Source organism: Chrysemys picta, chromosome 8 (genome assembly GCF_011386835.1).
Source record: "Chrysemys picta bellii isolate R12L10 chromosome 8, ASM1138683v2, whole genome shotgun sequence".
Lineage (NCBI taxonomy): Eukaryota > Metazoa > Chordata > Testudines > Emydidae > Chrysemys > Chrysemys picta.
In genome coordinates, this window is record NC_088798.1 from 856,483 (window position 1) to 871,371 (window position 14,889).

At 42.4% G+C, this 14,889-nt stretch overlaps 1 protein-coding gene across 21 annotated transcripts in view; it reads left to right on the top strand.

The window, feature by feature from the left end:
• PTPRF (protein tyrosine phosphatase receptor type F) overlaps positions 1 to 14,889 on the top strand; it is a 560,345-nt gene that overhangs the window by 140,950 nt on the left and 404,506 nt on the right. For 16 of the 21 annotated variants that reach the window (XM_065555287.1, XM_065555286.1, XM_065555292.1 and 13 more), the window contains exon 2: positions 10,467 to 10,547. The exons of 4 other annotated variants lie outside the window; for them this stretch is intronic. The gene's annotated coding sequence lies outside the window, so the exon portion shown is untranslated. Of the gene's footprint in view, positions 1 to 10,063; positions 10,264 to 10,466; positions 10,548 to 14,889 lie in introns of those variants that run through there. One more of the 21 variants, XM_065555290.1, reaches the window with a different exon arrangement.

A 14,889-nucleotide genomic window follows, 5' to 3' on the forward strand; every position in this document is an offset into this window, starting at 1 on the left:
ATATTCTCTTTTTATTGGATGCTGATCATTGTATCGTGGGGTTGGAAGGGCAAGGGGATGGGAAAGAGCATATTCTCTGTTACTGCCATGGAAGAGGAAACCAATATCCCTTGAGATAGTTATATTCACTTGTGTGCTTTTGTTTGTGAGGATAATCCCTAGGAGGATTACTCTAGAAATCTAAAGGAAATGTTTTATATTATAAAAACTTTCCTTTTTGCAGTCTGAGATTTATTTATAATGCCATAGTTATGTGACATGGAGTCCCATATGCTTTAGCTCCTCTCTGAAATGTGGCTTTTAGCTGCTTCACTGGAAACCCTAAAGCCAAGGATGGAAAGTGTTTTTGTCTAGGGGTTCTCCCCATCCTTAGGACCTTGAGATTCTTCGCTTTCCCTGCTTTAAATCTATTCTCCACTCTAGACACCTGATGTTATAGCCATAGTACATCCTTCTGAGGCGACTGAACCAGACCTCCTTCAGAGTCCATTAAGGTTGCTCCTTTAATCCCCCAGAAGGGGATTGCTACTGAGTGACACAAGGCAGTCATTGCTCCCTGCCTCTCCCCCGCAAATCGAATGGGCTATAGCAGTCATGGGACTGGGAACATCATTACATTTCAGAGCAGCAGCATAGTTGCTATAAACCTCTGAAGTGAAAAATTCTTGTGGCATTGTAATATGCAGGGAAGGGGAGAGCTGAGTAACAGGTGGTATTTAGAAACTAATTAATATTTGTGAATAACAGTGTGTTACTGGTAAGAAAACAAATCAGCTTGTATGTGAATATTTATGATGATTTTCAGAGCTGCTTGGATCACACAATCCTTTTCCAGCTGTCGTGTCTCCTCTCATGTCATAACATTTCACAGAAAGGTGAAAGCCTTCTATGGTGTGGAGCCATGTTGTTGGGAGCCAGCCAATTGAGCAGATTAGCTGAGTGCAATTTTTGAGCAGAATATTCTTGATAGCTGGGTATTAATGGGCCACCAGGTCCCAAACATTTTAAATATTCTTTGCCGGTACAGTAAGCCATTCAATTTAGTTTGAGATTCCATCCCATTAAGAGCCAAGCCTTGCACATAGATAATGCTATGTTTGAAGTGAAAGCAGGTGTTAAAGGTTGTTCTCTCTCTTAATGTTGTATGCAAGTGTTTTACAATAGATCAAACTTGCCTAATGTAATCTGCATAATACTTGCATTTGAATTGCTCCCCGTAGTTTGTGTTTGTGGAATTGAAAGAGAAGAATCAACTTTGTTTCCTGGTGAGGTGGGGTTTTCTATTTCACACATGTTCACTTTGCCATTTGAAAAGGATAATAGCTTTTAAACCTCTGTGAATGTTAGATTGCTGTATTGGTGCTCATGGGGTTCTGCTGTATTTCTGAAAGCTTTGCAGAGAGAGCTAAACTTGCTACCCAGGTTTTCCGGTACTCTTTGGGTACATCTACACTGCAGTTAAAACCTGTTGCTGGCCTGTGCCAGCTGACTGGAGCTCACAGAGCTCGGGCTAAGCACCTGTTTAACTGCAGTGTACATCTGGGCTCGGGCTGCAGCTCAGGCTCTAGGACCCTGTGAGGTATTTTTTCCAAGTCATTAGACTTCCTTGGTTTTTCACAGTAAACCTCTACCCCAATATAATGCGACCCGATATAACACGAATTCGGATATAACGCGGTAAACCAGTGCTCTGGGTGGGCAGGGCTGCGCACTCCAGTGGATCAAAGCCAGTTCGAGATAACGTGGTTTCACCTATAACACGGTAAGATTTTTTGGCTCCCAAGGACAGCGTTATATCGGGGTAGAGGTGTAGATCCCTTGCTGTGACCAAGCGATGGTGATAGTATTTACCTTACCGGAATGTCATTGCTCTGTGTGTCAATTCCATATGAAATTAGAAGCTTGTGGTTGCTCTAATTGTGCATTCTTGTATTAAATAATAACTGTCAAATAGAACTGTAGAAGAGCTGGAAGTGACCTCTCGAGTCCAGCCCCCTGCGCTGTGGCAGGACCAAGTAAACCTAGACCATCCCTGATGGGTTTGTCCAACCTGCTCTGAAAAACCTCCAATGATGGGGATTCCACAACCTCCCTTGGAAGCCTGTTATAATTAGAAAGTTTTTCCTAATAGCTAACCTTAATCTCGCTTGTGCAGTTTTAGTCCATTACTACTTGTCCTGCTGTCAGTGGACATGGAGGACAATTAAAAATATAAAATAAAAATATAAATTAATGGAGATATCCCATCTCCTAGAACTGAAAGGGACCTTGATAGGTCATCGAGTCCAGCCCCCTGCCTTCACTAGCAGGACCAAGTACTGATTTTGCCCCAGATCCCTAAGTGGCCCCCTCAAGGATTGAACTCACAACCCTGGGTTTAGCAAGCCAATGCTCAAACCACTGAGCTATCCCTCCCCACAATTAATGACTCTCCTCTTTATAACAGCCCTTAACATATTTAAAAATTATCAGGTTCCCCCTCGATCTTCCTTTCTCTTAGCTAAACATGCCTAATCTCTTTTAACCTTTCCTCATAAATCAGCAAAAAGAAGAACAGGAGGACTTGTGGCACCTTAGAGACTAACAAATTTATTAGAGCATAAGCTTTCGTGGACTACAGCCCACTTCTTCGGATGCATAACATCCGAAGAAGTGGGCTGTAGTCCACGAAAGCTTATGCTCTAATAAATTTGTTAGTCTCTAAGGTGCCACAAGTCCTCCTGTTCTTCTTTTTGCGGATACAGACTAACACGGCTGCTACTCTGAAACTCATAAATCAGGTTTTCTGAACCTTTTATCGTTTTTATTGCTGTCTTCTGGACTCTCTCCTGTTTGTCTGCATCTTTCCTAAAGTGTGGTGCCCAGAATTGGACTCAGTACTCCAGCTGAGGCCTCACCAGTGCCAAATAAAGCAGGACAGTTACTTCCCAGGTCTTACATATGACACTCCTGTTAATACACCCCATAAGAGTAGCCTTTTTTGCAGCTACTTCACATTGGTGACTCTCATTCAATTGTGATCCACTATTACCCCCAGATCCTTTTCAGCAGTACTGCCACCTACCCAGTTATTCCCCATTTTGTAATTGTGCTTTTGATTTTTCCTTCTTATTTGAAGTACTTGTCTTTATTGAATTTCATCTTGATTTCAGACCAATTCTCCAATTTGTCAGGGTCATTTTGAAGTGGAATCTTGTCCTCCAAATTACTAGCAACACCTCCCAGCTATGTCAACATTTTATAAGCATACTCTCCACTCAATTATTCAAGTAATTAGTGGAAATATTGAATATTCCTGGACCTGGGACTGGCCCCGGTGGGACCCCACTAGAGATGCCCTTCCAGTCGAACAGCGAACCATTGATAAATACTGTTTGAGTACAGTCTTTCAAGCAGGTATTCACTCACCTTATAGTAATGTCATGTGGGACTGTATCAGAAGCCTTACCAAAATCAAGCTATATCGCATCTACTGCTTCCCCCATATTTACTAGGCCAATAAACCTGTGAAAGAAGGAAATTAGGTTGGTTTGTCATGATTTGTTCATGCTGGCTGTTCCTTATAACCCCATTATCCTCCAAGTGCTTACAACTTGATTGTTTAATTATTTGTTCCAGTATCTTTCCAGTTATTGAGGTTGGCTGACTGGTCTGTAATTCTCCGGGTCCTCTTTGTTTCCCATTTAAGATAGGTACTATCTTTGCCCTTCTCTAGTCTTCTGGGACCTCACCTGTCTTCCACAAGTTTTCAAAGCTAATTATCTTTAGGGTGTGTGTGTGTAACCCACTCTTCAGTGCAGGGTGGATTTGATTTAAATCACTAGTCAGGAAGACTCGATTTAATCATGGATTTCTACATTAAAAAAAGCTTATACCCAAATAAATCTGTTCGCCTTTAAGGTGTCCACTGTTTTTGTGGATAGAGACTAACACGGCTACCCCTCTGATACTTGGTACATAAAAGTGCATTCTTTTTGGTTGTTATAACCAGGGCCGGTGCAAGGATATTTTGTGCCCTAGGCGAAACTTCCACCTTGCGCCCCCCCTTCTCCTCCCCTCCCCCCGGAGCATCGCTTATTATAAATTTTCAAAAATGAATACTGCATAATGTGGCATTGTTCATTAGAATTAATACAAGGGGGTCAGAGGAGATGATCACAACGGTTCCTTCTGGCCCGGGGGAACCTAAGAGCAAGAAGGAGGCTGAGAATGCCCCCAGCTCATAGGGTCTCTAAATGTTCCCAGGCTCTGAGTACTTCGCCCTTCGGGCGAGACCCAGGGGCAAGGAGGGCAGAGCCGGGCTCTCCTAGGGAGCAGGTGAGGATCTCCCTGGGGATCAGGGCCGGCTCCCTACATTGGCACAGTGCCACCGGGGGGGGGGGGGGGGCGCGGAGAGTCGGTGTGTGGAAGCAGCACCTGTGCCAGCCCTTTCCCCTCCTTCACGCTGCAGGGTTTCATTTCACTTTCTCTCGCCCCAGGAGGTGGCTGCGCCTGGTTCCAGGCACGGTACGTTGGAGGGTGAAGCTCACCTGAGCTCAGGAGCATGTCCTGCCTCCCCCAACAGCTCCGTCCCTTGTCCGCAGCCTCCCACTGACCATCCTGCACGGCGCCCCTCGCTGCGGGGGCGGGTTTGTTATGGAGGCCTTGCTCTGCGCCCTGCCCCGCTCAGCTGACTCCCGTGACGCTGGACACCGCTTTATGGCGCCCCCAAATCTTGGCGCCCTAGGCGGCTGCCTTGTTTGCCTAGTGGTTACACCGGCCCTGGTTATAACCTTAATACATATTCTTCACAACTCAGAGATAGATGTAGGTTTCATTTTTAGAAGGTGCACACCATACATTTTTAAAATGATTTATTTTGAAAACTTTTCAGATTAGTTTTAAAGCTATATTAGAAAATGAATGATTGGTTATTTCATTTACCAAAGGTAATTGAAGCGGATATTTACAAAGTCATTGGGAGGTGAATTATCTCCAATTCAACAGGTTAATCATTAATATTTGGAGGATTTTCTTGCCAGGCTATATTAAGAGGTGAACATCACCAGACAGTCATTTAAATTGTTTTATTTAACTAAAACAGCATTATGTATTCTGGATTTTTGCCTTCAACAGCAAACATGTCCATGTCATAGCCAACTCCTCCTCTTCAGCATTTAAGGTTTGATCCTGGTACCAAGTATTGAGAATATTTGCAAGAAAATGAGCTGGAGATAGTGCTTCTCCCATTTGTTTTTTTAATGCTTGTAATTTAACTCTGTCATTGCATATTTCTCTTTTTAAGATCTCACTCAGTTCCTTCCAAATTTCAACAGCGTCAGCAATAAAACAGCTATTTCCCTGCATTTTGTCCAAGGCTACAGAAATAGGCTTCAGGGTACTCAGCATGTGTTCAACATTTCTCTTAAGCCCAGTGTTGAGAACTTTGGCTGTGACAGTGCCATCTATTTTTTCACGATTTTGTTCAGAAACTGTCATCAGATTAGGCCAGTTCTTGATATAGTGCTCAAAACAGCCCACTACTGAGTTCCATCGCACGTCTTGTGGGAGAGTTCGTTCAGTTCCTCCCACTTTTTTCAGAGCAGCTGCTGCAAAGTGGTTGTTACGGAAGTATTTTGCAATTTCAACATTAGCCTTTATTTATGGAACACTGAAGTCTTTGGCTAGGAACTGCCTCAAATGAGCACTGCAACCGTATGTTATTAGCTTGGGACTCTCTTCTAAATAATTTCTTCTCACCTTGGATACATTTGCAGCATTGTCTGTGACCAAGCTGCGTACTAGACATTTGAATTTTTTTTCAGTTTTTGTTATAGCTTTTACTGCGACTTCTTGTAAATATTCTGCGGTGTGTGCATTTCCTGATGTATCAATTGTTTCTGTAAGGAAGACATTCCCTTCTTCTGTTGTCACACAAGCACATACAACAGGATCATTGTGGACGTTGCTCCACCCATCAAGACTCAGATTAACAATTTTACCCTCTAGAACTTTTGCACACTTCTCAATTTCTTTCATACACTTTATCCAGCAATTTGCCTGCGACACCTGCTCTGTTGGGTGGACTGTATCCTGGTCTTAATGACTGAACCATGTTAATGAAGTGTGGGTTCTCAATCATACCATTGGGTAGATAGAAAGATTAACCTAAATAATGTATCTTAATTAAAACTATCCTTAGATAGGTTTTTTCCCTCAAAAAGCATTTTATCAACAAAATCCAAATTAAATAAAAAATATCTGATTATTTTTTAAAAAAACCATTGATTTTTATCCACCCTGCTTCAGTGCGTTCTGTGTCCTCCACTGTGCCCAACCCACAGAGAATGAGAGTTTGTTACAACCCCCAGCAAGAAAGCCTGGCTCTTCTGCTCAATTGTAGAGGCTCATGCTTCGAAGGGTGTCTAGTTTGTTTCTAGGAGTTGTACAAGATGGTAGTTGTCATGTCTGCATATCATAAATCTCCATTGGTTATTTGCATAGAGGGGTGCCTCTTGGGTTTGGAACAGTTTGGGTGTATTTTAATGCCTGGCAGATCCATGTCTCTGCTTTCACCTTATCAAATGATGTTACTGATCCCATATGTGATGCATGCTTCCTCTCCTCCTTCTGGTTGAGAAGGTTTGTATATGGAGCCTTTCTTGCTATGGAAGTCATAGCAGAGAGGCCAAGGATAGAATGTGTGTGGTTCTTTGTGGAGAACTTTATACTGCCATTCTCCATGGTATAAAATTTGTGTCAATATATCATCTCCCCAATCACTGTAGATTCTAATGCCCTGAGCCATAGGCGCCGGCTCCGTGGGTGCTCCGGGGCTGGAGCACCCACGGGAAAAAATTGGTGGGTGCTCTGCATCCACCGGCAGCTCCCCGCCCCAGCTCACCTCCGCCTCTCCCCTGAGCGCGCCTTCCCCGCTTCTCCTCCTAGCTCCCAGCGCTTGCTGCCGCAAAATAGTTCGTGGTGTAACAAACTGTGGGAGGGGGGAGGAGCGGGAACGCAGCGTGCTCAGGGAGGAGGTGGGGCCGGGGCAGGGATTTGGGGAAGGGGTCCAATAGGGGCAGGGAGGGGGCAGAGTTGGGATGGGGATTTTGGGGAAGGGGTTGGAATGGGAGCGGGGCAGGAGGGGGGGCGCGAGCACCCACCAGTGCTCTGAGAATTTGGTGCCTATGCCCTGAGCCTACATCATAGAGGATGCAGTGTATTGCATGGAAAAATCATCACTGCTGGTTAAACTTCTTGTTAATATTTAAACCTAACTAGTAAATGTGCAGTGTTTTTACTAGTCTCTGTGTAAAGCTGAAAATATTTACTCTCTGTCAATCTGGATACACCATCCAAAACTGAATCAGAGTCCAACATTCGCAGCTGACAGATTACATAATATTAGGTTTGTGACTCAAATTAACAAAACCAAAGACATTCAGAGCTAATGTGAGCATACAGCTTTGACTGATCTTACTGTAGTTGGGTTTTTCAGTGGCCTGAAATTGTCTGCTGCAAAATTTGGGCATGACTGAGAGTGAGTTCCAACTTTAACCTTGAATTTCCTTGTCCCTCCGTTTGTCTCTGTCCTAATATTTTCAAAACAGAAGGGTGTTTTGGTAGCACATTTCCTTTTTTTATGGTATTATGGAGAGAAAAGCCATTGTGTAGGAGAGTTTCTGATTTGAACTGCCCTGTTGTATAAATACAGTATGTATTTAAGTGTCTAAAAAAGAAATTTCTATGCATAAATAAGTACAGGTATACAATAGGAGACTGCAATTATATATGTTGGGGTTATAGCAAATTACATAGGGTGTCCAGAGAATAAATTAAAAAAATATAAAAAGCAGTATCATAGTTTGCATTAGAAATTGATACTAGAAACATGGGAAATTAATATGAATTGTAAAAAGCAACAGTGTCTCCTGTGGCACCTATAAGACTAACAGATGTATTGGAGCATAAGCTTTCGTGGCTGACAGACACTTGCGTCTGACGAAGTGGGTATTCACCCACGAAAGCTTATGCTCCAATACATCTGTTAGTCTTATAGGTGCCACAGGACCCTCTGCTGCTTTTTACAGATCCAGACTAACACGGCTACCCCTCTGATACTCAATATGAATTGCTGGCTTACATAAATTTCAGGCATTTTCTATAGGTTTAATAAAGGGTTCATAGAATCATAGAATATCAGGGTTGGAAGGGACCTCAGGAGGTATCTAGACCAACCCCCTGCTCAAAGCAGGGCCAATCCCCAACTAAATCATCCCAGCCAGGGCTTTGTCAAGCCTGACCTTAAAAATCTCTAAGGAAGGAAATTTCACCACCTCCCTAGGTAACCCATTCCAGTGCTTCACCACCCTCCTAGTGAAAAAGTTTTCCCTAATATCCAACCTAAACCTCCCTCACTGCAACTTGAGACCATTACTCCTTGTTCTGTCATCAGGCACCACTGAGAACAGTCTAGATCCATCCTCTTTGGAACCCCCCTTCCGGTAGTTGAAAGCAACTATCAAATCCCCCCTCATTCTTCTCTTCTGCAGACTAAATAATCCCAGTTCCATCAGCCTCTCCTCATAAGTCATGTGTTCCAGCCCCCTAATCATTTTTGTTGCCCTCAGCTGGACTCTTTCCAATTTTTCCACATCCTTCTTGTAGTGTGGGGCCCAAAACTGGACACAGTACTCCAGATGAGGCCTCACCAATGTCGAATAGAGGGGAATGATCACGTCCCTCGATCTGCTGGCAATGCCCCTACTTATACAGCCCAAAATGCCGTTAGCCTTCTTGGCAACAAGAGCACACTGTCGACTCATATCCAGCTTCTCGTCCACTGTAACCCCTAGGTTCTTTTCTGCAGAACTGCTGCCTAGCCATTCGGTCCCTAGTCTGTAGCAGTGCATGGGATTCTTCCATCCTAAATGCAGGACTCTACGCTTGTCCTTGTTGAATCTCATCAGATTTCTTTTGGCCCAATCCTCTAATTTGTCTAGGTCCCTCTGTCTCCTATCCCTACCCTCCAGTGTATCTACCATTCCTCCCAGTTTAGTGTCATCTGCAAACTTGCTGAGGGTGCAGTCCACGCCATCCTCCAGATCATTAATGAAGGTATTGAACAAAACAAACTCCAGAACCGACCCTTGGGGCACTCCGCTTGATACCAGCTGCCAACTAGATCACTACCCGTTGAGCCCGACGGGTAGTCATGTCTCAAGATAAACAGCTTAAGTATCCTTCTCCATAGATAATACATCCCAGCATTTAACAAGCCACTTACTGACTGAAATATTGTTGGAAAGCTTCCATTCTGATGTGACTGCCACACTTGCAACGAGGACTAGCTGATGAAGGAGGGGGTGAAAAGGGCCAGTATGGAATCCATCATCACATTGGTACTTCAAGGATTTTTTTTAAGGCATATTTCACCCACTAGATTATAACAGGTCTAAATCCTGTGAATGATATAAAATATATTTAGGGTGGTATTGAAACCTCTAAACATCAGGGTTTAGGGTAGGAATGTGAACACAATCTGAATGTCATAACAGTGAACTCAGACTGCGTGCGTGTGTGCAAGTGCATCTGTGTATATATATGTGTACTGTAATATTACACAATGTATACATTTTTTAAGCCTATTTAAGCGTAATTTCTTACAAAGCAGAGGCATTAGTTAGGGGATTGCATTCTAATCTTGCGGAGTGAATGTACATTATTTTTGTCTTGCTCAGCAATTGGCATACAGTCTGTGCTTAACAGAAAATAAGAAATGATTAATATCCAGGTTTAAGGAGAATACTGTTCAGTCCAGGGCTTTGGAGCGGAGCCTGGAGCCGGAGTGCGGAGCAGCTCCCGAGCAGTGGGGCGGAAGGTTTTTGCCTGGAGCTAGAGCGGAGCCGGCGCACAGCTCCAAAGCCCTGGTTCAGTCTTCAAACTGGTGCCAAAGCTCTTCAGGAAATATGTTAGCTTTTTGCAGAGTCTTTTTTAATAACAGATTTACACCTTTGTTTAATCTTAAATATTTTCCCCTTTTTAATAGATGTACTCATTTGCCTTGTTTTAACTAACAGTTAACAGCTAATTCAAGCTCAGACTGGCCCAAACGTAGCAGAACTGATGTTGTTCTTGTAGGATGTAGATCTGGGGAATCCATATATTGGATCTGCAACCACTGAGTATCATGGAGCCCAGTTCCACTAGGGCACTCTGCCCCATCACTATGTGTTATGAGGTTGGGACAGTGCTGAACTGCGCCTGGGGCTGGTGGATCCATAGGTAATTGTCCCCTTCCCTCACAGTTTTCATGGTGGCTGGATGGGAATCTGTCACCCCCCCCCCCCCCCCCACGCCAGTTGCACAGACTTGGCCCTGGTGGGGGATTTATGCCACAACGCGAGGTTCTAACCCTTTCATTCTGCGAATTCCTTTGCTACTCTGCTTAGGCAGGAGATTTATTTTTATATCTTTTATTTTTCTAGGTACTTTTATGGCCACTGTCACTCTAGTATTTGAGCGGCTCCCAGGCATTTATGGATTTATCCTCAGAACATCTCTGTGAGGTAGGGAAGCATTATTATTTCCATTTTACAGACTGGGAACTGAGGTACGGGGAGATTAAGGTGAGACAAGAAGTTTGTAGCATAGCCAGAAATTGAAATGCGATTTTGCCTTTCACCTTTTGCCTTGCCCACATACCTGCTTTTGTGTTTTTTCCTCTTCTAAGCTTTACTAGAAGTAATCTTGGCCACTGGGACTGGAGAAAGACCCTATGAAAAATATGGCTAGGGTTTTAATAACCTTTTAAAGTATTGTTAGAAAGGAGCTGAAATGCCTTTCTAAAAATATCATCAGAACGGTTTATGATGTTAAATCCTTAACATGTTGACTTTCTATAGATAAGTTAAAAAACATTTTTGCAAGTTAATTCCTCTTTTATCTACCTGCCTAGACTTGAGGTTAGTGTTCAGCTTTCCCCTGTGTCAGCTGATGCCATATCTATCACCTAAAGCAATGCAGAGCATGCTGTTTCCTGGCCTATCTTGGGCGTTGTCATCAATGTGGAGCCCTGAATTCATGTCTGGGCAGGTGTAGAATTTCTCACTCACCTTTATATACATTTATTACTGCTTCACTTACATTATTTTTCAAAGGTCATTCCAGTCCTCCTAGAATGTTGAGTTTTGCATTCCTAAATTCTCCCACAAGTGAAATTTCGGTGTCTGATTAGTGATGGTGTTGCTTTTCAGAAAGTATATCAGGAACCCTGCAATATTTGTGCACATTGAGCTCAGATTGTAAAATCAAGCATCACGAATAGCAGCCTGGAACATGTCTTTTTTTAAAGTAGAGAAGTTTTGGGTAGGTTCCCTTCAAGTTTTTCCTTCACTGTAAAAAGTTGGTATTTAAAGCATGACATTTATTGTATTAGAAATGTTCTTAGAGCTACAGCAGGGTTACAAATTGTGGAGGCATCAGCAGAATCCTGCAGTTTAATATTTTATTGTCTATTAAAATAAGCAACAGGATTACATGTGATAACATGGAAAAGTGAATATTTCATGCCATCTTTCTAATTTAGCACTCTGTAAAATACACACATTTCACACTATTTATGCTGTTTATCAACATAAATCATAGGACAGAAAGGGAGCTCAAGAGGTCACCTAGTCCAGTCCCCTGCACTCATGGCAGGACTAAGTATTATGTAGACCATCCCTGACGGGTGTTTGTCCAACCTGCTCTTAAAAATCTCCAATGACAGAGATTCCACAATCTCCCTGGGCAATTTATTCCAGTGCTAAACACCCTGACAGGAAGTTTTTCCTAATGTCCAACCTAAACCGCCTTTGTTGTAATTTAAGCCCATTGCTTCTTGTCCTATCCCCAGAGGTTAAGAAGAACAATTCTTCTCCCTCCTCCTTGTAACAACCTTTTATGTACTAGAAAACTGTTATCATGTCCCTTCTCAGTCTTCTCTTTTCCAGACTAAACAAACCCAGTTTTTTCAGTCTTCCCTCATAGGTCATGTGTTCTAGACCTTTAATCATTTTTGTTGCTCTTCTCTGGACTTTCTCCAATTTGTCCACCTCTTTCCTGAAATGTGGCCCCCAGAACTGAACACAATATTCCAGTTGAGGCCTAATCAGCACAGAGTAGAGCAGAAGAATTATTTCTCGTGTCTTACTTACAACACTCCTGCTAATACATCCCAGAATGATGTTTGCTTTTTTTGCAACAGTGTTACACTATTGACTCATATTTACCTTGTGGTCCACCATGACCCCCCCAGATCCCTTTCCACAGTACTCCTTCCTAGGCAGTCATTTCCCATTTTGTGTAGGTACAACTGATTGTACCTTCCTAAATGAAATACTTTGCATTTGTCCTTATTGAATTTCATCCTATTTACTTCAGACCATTTCTCCAGTTTGTCGAGATCATTTTGAATTATAATCCTATCCTCCAAAGCACTTGCAACCCCTCCCAGCTTGGTATTGTCCACAAACTTTATAAGTGCACTCTCTATGCCATTATCTAAATAATTGATGAAGATATTGAACAGAACCAGACCCAGAACTGATCCCTGCGGGACCCCACTCGTTATGCCCGTCCAGAATGACTGTGAACCACTGATAACTAATCTCTGGGAATGATTTTCCAACCAGTTTTGCACCCACCTTATAGTAGTTCTATCTAGGTTGCATTTCCCTAGTTTGTTCATGAGAAGGTCATGTGAGACAGTATCAAAAGCTTTACTAAAGTCAAGATATACCTTGTCTACCGCTTCCCCGCTATCCACAAAGCTTGTTACCCTCTCAAAGAAAGCTATAAGGTTGGTTTGACTCAATTTGTTCTTGACAAATCCATGCTGACTGTTACTTATCACCTTATTATCTTCTAGATGTTTGCAAATTGATTGCTTAATTATTTGCTCCATTATCTTTCCGGGTACAGAAGTTAAGCTGACTGGTCTGTAATTCCCTGGGTTGTCCTTATTTCCTTTTTTATAGATGGGCACTACATTTGCCCTTTTCGAGTCTTTTGGAATCCCTCCCATCTTCCGTGACTTTTCAAAGATAATCACTAACGCTTAGATATCTCCTCAGTCAGCTCCTTGTGTATTCTAGGATGCATTTCATCAGGCCCCGGTGACTTGAAGACATCTAATTTGTCTAAGTAATTTTTAACTTGTTCTTTTCATATTTTAGCCTCTGATCCTACCTCATATTCAGGGGCATTCACTGTTCTACGTCCAATCACCACCAACCTTCTTGGTGGAAACCAAAACAAAGAAGTTAAGCACCTCTGCCATTTCCACATTTTCTGTTGTTATTTCCCTCCCATATATTATAATGATTCCTGTCAGTAAGACTAAAAATTATGATGACTCATGGAACTGTCTGAGAATATACTAAATAAGATTAAAGTGTTGGCCATTGACCTTAACAGTCAATTAGGCTATACATTACTCAGCTAGTATTTGGGGGAGGAGGGTGCAGAAAGGAAGCTAAAGCTCATTAAATAGGATGCTGTTGTTTGAAACAATTAGGATGTCTGTAAACCAGGAAATTGGTCATGATACCTAAGCAAAGTCTTAGAGGAGGAAGATCTTGTGGTGTAAAGTATTCTTGAAAGAACATAAGAACGGCCATACTTGGTCAGACCAAAGGTCTATCTAGACCAGTATCCTTTCTACCAACTGTGGGCAATGCCCAGGTGCTCCAGAGGGAGTGGACCTAACAGGCAATGATCAAGTGATCTCTCTCCTGCCATCCATCTCCATCCTCTGACAAACAGAGGCTAGGGACACCATTCCTTACCCATCCTGGCTAATATCCGTTAACGGACTTAACCTCCATGAATTTATCTAGTTCTCTTTTAAACCCTGTTATAGTCCTAGCCTTCACAACCTCCTCAGGCAAGGAGTTTCACAGATGCGCTGTGTGAAGAAGAAAATCCTTTTATTTGTTTTAAACCTGCTGCCCATTAATTTCATTTGGTGGCCCCTAGATTTTATATTATGGGAACAAGTAAATAACTTTTCCTTATTCACTTTCTCTATACCACTCATGATTTTATATACCTCTATCGTATCCCCCCTTAGTCTCCTCTTTTCCAAGCTGAAAAGTCCTAGTCTCTGTGATCTCTCCTCATATGGGACCCGTTCCAAACCCCTAATCATTTTAGTTGCCCTTTGAGATGACGAGACCACATCTGTATGCAGTATTTAAGATGTGGGCGTACCATGGATTTATATAAGGGCAATAAGATATTCTCCGTCTTATTTTCTATCTCTTTTTTTAAATTATTCCTAACATCCTGTTTGCTTTTTTGACTGCCGCTGCACACTGCGTGGACCTCTTCAGAGAACTATCCACGATGACTCCAAGATGTCTTTCCTGATTAGTTGTAGCTAAATTAGCCCCCATCATATTGTATGTATAGTTTGGGTTATTTTTTCCAATGTGCATTACTTTACATTTATCCACATTAAATTTCATTTGCCATGTTGTTGGCCAATCACTTAGTTTTGTGAGATCTTTTTGAAGTTCTTCACAGTCTGCTTTGCTTTTAACTATCTTGAGCAGTTTAGTATCATCTGCAAACTTTGCCACCTCCTATTTACTGCTTTCTCCAGATCATTTATGAATAAGTTGAATAGGATTGGTCCTAGGATTGACCCTTGGGGAACACCACTAGTTACCCCTCTCCATTCTGAGAATTTACCATTAATTCCTACCCTTTGTTCCCTGTCTTTTAACCAGTTCTCAATCCATGAAAGGATCTTCCCTCTTATCCCATGACAACTTAATTTACATAAGAGCCTTTGGTGAGGGACCTTGTCAAAGGCTTTCTGGAAATCTAAGTATACTATGTCCACTGGATTCCCCTTGTCCACAT